Here is a 4720-nt window from a genome sequence, read left to right on the forward strand (position 1 = left end):
AAAAAAAAAAAAAAAAAAAAAAAAAAAGATTCAAAATAAATTCTGTGTGACCCTGGGCAAGTCACTTAACCCTGATTGCCTCACCAAAAAAAAAATTTCATGGCGCAAGGTTGAAAAACCTTGGAAGAGATGACCCAAGATATATTTCCAGCCCTACCAGTCTATGACAATAGTGACATTGCCATTATAATCGAAGGATTCTAGGCACTGAGGTTGCAAAGAAAAAAATGAGGCCCTTAAACCCTGCACAGGTCACTTCATGGCTCTGTGCCTCAGTTTCCTCATCTGCAAAATGAAGGGCTTGAATTCCATGGCTTCCCTTTTTGACCCTATCAAAATCAGCTCCTGCCCTCAGGAAGCTTTTAATGAAATATAAAGTAAATCAGAGGTAGACCCGCTAGGTGGCGCCATAGTGCATAGGGAGCCAGACCTAGAATCGGAAGACCTGAGTTCAAATGTAACCTCAGACACTTCTTAGCTGTAGGACCTTGGGCAAATCACTTCGCCCTATTTGTCTCAGTTTCCTCATCTGTCAAATGAGCTGGAGAAGGAAATGGCAAACCAGTCCAGTATCTTTGCCAAGAAAACCCCAAATGGGGTCACAAAGAGTCAGACACAACCGAACAACAAATTCAAAGAAGGCAGAACTAACTGCGGGGAAGGAGGAAGAAGGAGGGAGGGAATTAAGAAAGGCTTCCCATAGGAGGAAACACTTGAGCTGAGCCCTAGCAGCAATAAACATCCTGATAAATGCTTTATCTAACTATTCTGGAAGACAGAGATGAAGACAGGGACTATTCCCAGGACCGTATGGAGATGGGAGAAGAGATACTAGATTCCAAAGCGGCTAGTAGGCCAGTTTGGCTGAAATGAAGGAAAACTGCATGAAGCGGAATAAGGGGAAGTATTTGGCTAGACTGTGGAGGGCTTTAAATGCCAGGCTGAAGAATATATATTTGATGCCATACAATAGGGAGCCACAGATGATTTTTGAGTAGGGGAATAACATGGTGAGACTTAAAAAGGCTTTGACTGCTGGGCAAGAGACTTGACCAGGGTGGAAGACGACAGCTGGATGGCCTAAGGGTTTCACTGGTACCCTCCCAAGGCCCAGAGAAACTGAGGAAGGCCCCTAGTGCTTTAGTCTCCTTCCACCGGAAGGAGAAGGACCAGTGGGTTTTGTTTGATCTGCACCGTCTGAGGTAACCTCCAAATCGATGGGATCAGAGATCCCCCGGAGTTTTTGAGTATTGGAGGCTGGATTGGAGACTAGAAGCAGGGATATTAATCAGGACTCCTAGCTGGTCAGAGCAGGGAGGGGACACAGAGAGCAGCTAGTCCAACAGGGACTGAAACAGAGGTCTAGAGAAGGGCAGGGATGAGCTTGGGGTCTCGCCCGAAATCTGGAGCAGACCCAGAAGGAGAGGCCAGGTCTCTGACTCCTCACCTGGGGGTTCTTCCACCAGGAATGCATTTCTAATGGAAACAGGTGAGGGACGGGACGGGAGGGCTACAGCAGGTGGCCAGACCTGCAGCTTCTCCGGATCTACGGGTACGAGGGCCCCCTAGCTCTGAACCAAAATCCTGCTCGAAGAACTCTCCTTTCTATGCTCCAGGATTAATTTGCTGGATGGGTTGAGTGCTGAGCTTTGGGGAGAGACCGGGGGTGGGGGAGGGGAGTGGCAGATTTTGAGCCAAACCCAGTTCACAAGATCTCAGATTCCGAGCTGGAAGAGGCCTCACCTAAATTCAATTCTGTCATTTTACAAATAGGGAAACTAAGGCCCTAGGAGGGGAAGAAAGCAAAGCCAGGGTTTAAATCTGAGTTCTCTGACTAAATCCAGCACTGTTGCCATTATCCAGAGAAAAGAGAGAACGGAAGTTGAGGCCCAGATTGAGAAAGGAATCTTTGGCTGGCCCTAAGAATCAGCGACAGCCCAAAGGTTGGGGGGGTGGGGTCACCTAAGGTCTAACCAGGGCCTGTGGGACTTCAGTGAAGTTACCCCTTCTCCCCAGAGTTCAAGCCCCAGGCCCAGAGCCCAGCCCCAGGCTAGGAGCAAACCTATGGCTTAAAGGAACCTGTGTTTAAATACAATAAGCAAACAAGCAGAACCCAGACCAGAAAGCTCCCCACCCCCCCCATCCCCAAGATGCTGGGCCCGGCATTCCAGCCCCGGCCCAGTCTTCCCAAAAAGGCGTGGAGCCTGGGTCATCAGAAAGTGGGTGTTCCTAACCGAAGGGTTTGCTAAAACACCACCAGACCCCCGATTCTTTTTGTAGACCCAAAACTGGGTCTTGGGGCTCAAGGCCAGAGTACATGATCCCAGCTCCACAGAGTGGAAAACCTGGCTGCAATTTGCACAGAGGTTGGGGCTGGGGAGAGGGGAAATCTTGATGCCCCTCCCCCAACAGTCAAGAACTGTCTCAGTAGCAGAGGCCTCCCAGCCAATAAAACCTCTAGGGAGGGGGCCTCAGCGCTGTCCAGCATGAGAAACCCTCTAGTCTCAGCTAAGCAGGCACTGGGATCCTTGGTCTCTACCCCAGGCCCCGAAGAAAAGGGGCCTGGAGCTCCCTCAGTATGGGGGGGGGGGGGCACGGAGATTACTGAAAAGCAGCTTTCAACCCTATCTAAGATGAAAAGAAGATTCCTCTGCTCTGTAGCAGAAAGAAACCACAGGATTATGGACATAAAGCTGAAAGGGACCTTGGAGGTCATCTGGCCCAGCCCCTCCATTTTATAAATGAGGAAACTGAGACACACAAAGGGAAAGGGATCTGCCCAAAGTCACACAACTTGGAAGTGGAAGACATTCTCTCTAACATCCTATGACTGGTGATACTGCTCATAAAATCAAAGAATTCCATTGAACTCCTAGGATTCAAACCTGGGCCCTAGGTCTCCAAAGCCAGCTCCATCCTACTGTATACCAGTGTGGTCAAATGCAACAGTCCCAAGTGAGGCCAGAACCTGATTAAAATGTGACTGGAAAATCATTAACAAAATAAAAATACAACAGAACATAGATAATGTTAACACATAGCTTTCTAAGTCAGTATGTTCCTCCACAGAGATCATTACGTACAGCTTAGAGACCCCCACTTTCTGAATCTGACACCATGAGATTAGTACCTCTCCCCCCTCCCCAGAGCTGGCTCCTCTAAACCTTGGTTCCCCTGTCCTCCCCATTGAACCCCAGGGGCTCAGCTCCCCAAACAGTTGCCTCCGTGGCCCAACAGCCCAATGACTCAGGGCCAGAGGCAGCAGGCAACCAACCATGTGAACCAGGAAATGATTTTCAATGTCAAACTCTCAGAAAGTGGCTGGTAAACAAGGGCAGAGTCAGTGGCCCTACCAGGCCTAATCAATAGGAAGGAGACCAACCAGCCAAGCCCAGTGGGGCACTGGACAGAAAACGGGCCAGGACCAGAGCCGAGGACATTCAGCTGAAGGCCCCACTCAGGCCTGGCCAGGAAAGAAGCAGCCCCAGTAAAATGAGCCCCAACACTTTTCCCTTCTAGGGAAAAGCTCCATCCTGGCTAACTAGCCCTTCCTAAGAAAGCAGGCTGATAATTTTCCTTTCCTTCCCTCTGGTGGCAATGAGGGTAATGATAAGTAACTAGTACTCAGCAGACTCTGGGGTCCAGAGAATGGCCTACGCCCACTATGGTGGGCAGCCACTAATGCTGACATCGAGCAAACCCTGGAGTCAGGGTCTGACCTCTCCCCCCAGGAAGGATCCTGGAGAAGGAGAGGAGCAGTCCTGGTTTCAGCCATGACAAAAAGTCCTAGCCCCCCACTCCATATTCCCCCCATATTGACCACCCTGGATGGTGAGGCAGGACCTTGAGAAATGGAGGGAGTTGGGCCTTGTCTCTTCGGCTTGGGCAAGGGGAAACTACTCCTCTGGTATCAGAGAGGTGGGGGCAGGGGTTGGCCTATATAGGAGTGTGTAGTTGCCTTCACACCGGTATACCCCCACCTTCAACTCTGGCTCCCTCTCCAGCTCCCAGGGCCTTCTGGTCAGGGCAGCCATGTCAGCGTCAGCAGCCTAGCCTGGCCTTTCTGGGACAGAGCCCTGCTCGCCCAGCCCAGTCAGGAGTCTGAGAGGGCAAAAAACCCTGCCAGGGCCCGACAGGGCCCATCTTCCCCTACCCACCCTCAGCCAGTGCTGACACTCGGAGGAGGAAGGACAGCAGGTCTGCCCCCCCCCAAGAATGGGGTGGCTTACTTCACCCCGGTCAAAGCTGCAGAGTCCCTGAACCCCACTGATATACACACACCAAGCCCGAGGCACAAATGAGAGGAGAGGGCATAAGGACCCCAGCCAGAGACTCCACCCCTCTGTCAGGGAACAGGTGCCCCGGGGTAGGGAGAGGTTTGAGCCCTCCAACGCACCCCCTCCCAGAGACAGGAACAGGGCCAGAGCTAGAGACAAGGCCAGTGACAGGGCCAGGGCCATAGACAGAGCCAGTGACAAGGCCAGAGATAGAGACAGGGCCAGGCCCGGAGTCAGAGACAGACAGGGCCAGAGACAGGAACGGGGTCAGAGATAAGGACAAGGCCAGGGCCAGAGACAAGGCCAGGGCCAGAGACAAGGCCAGGGCCAGAGACAAGGCCAGGCCCAGAGTCAGAGACAGACAGGGCCAGAGACAGGAACGGGGTCAGAGATAAGGACAAGGCCAGAGCCAGAGACAAGGCCAGGGCCAGAGACAAGGCCAG

General features: G+C 52.0%; 1 protein-coding gene across 2 annotated transcripts in view; it reads right to left on the bottom strand.

Moving 5' to 3' along the window:
- The window catches only part of DVL1 (dishevelled segment polarity protein 1), a 47120-nt gene that overhangs the window by 42028 nt on the left and 372 nt on the right, over positions 1-4720 (bottom strand). The gene's annotated exons all lie outside the window — the stretch shown is intronic.

The sequence above is a fragment of the Vombatus ursinus genome, unplaced genomic scaffold (assembly GCF_900497805.2).
Source record: "Vombatus ursinus unplaced genomic scaffold, bare-nosed wombat genome assembly UNPS02010822.1, whole genome shotgun sequence".
Classification (NCBI taxonomy): Eukaryota; Metazoa; Chordata; class Mammalia; order Diprotodontia; family Vombatidae; genus Vombatus; species Vombatus ursinus.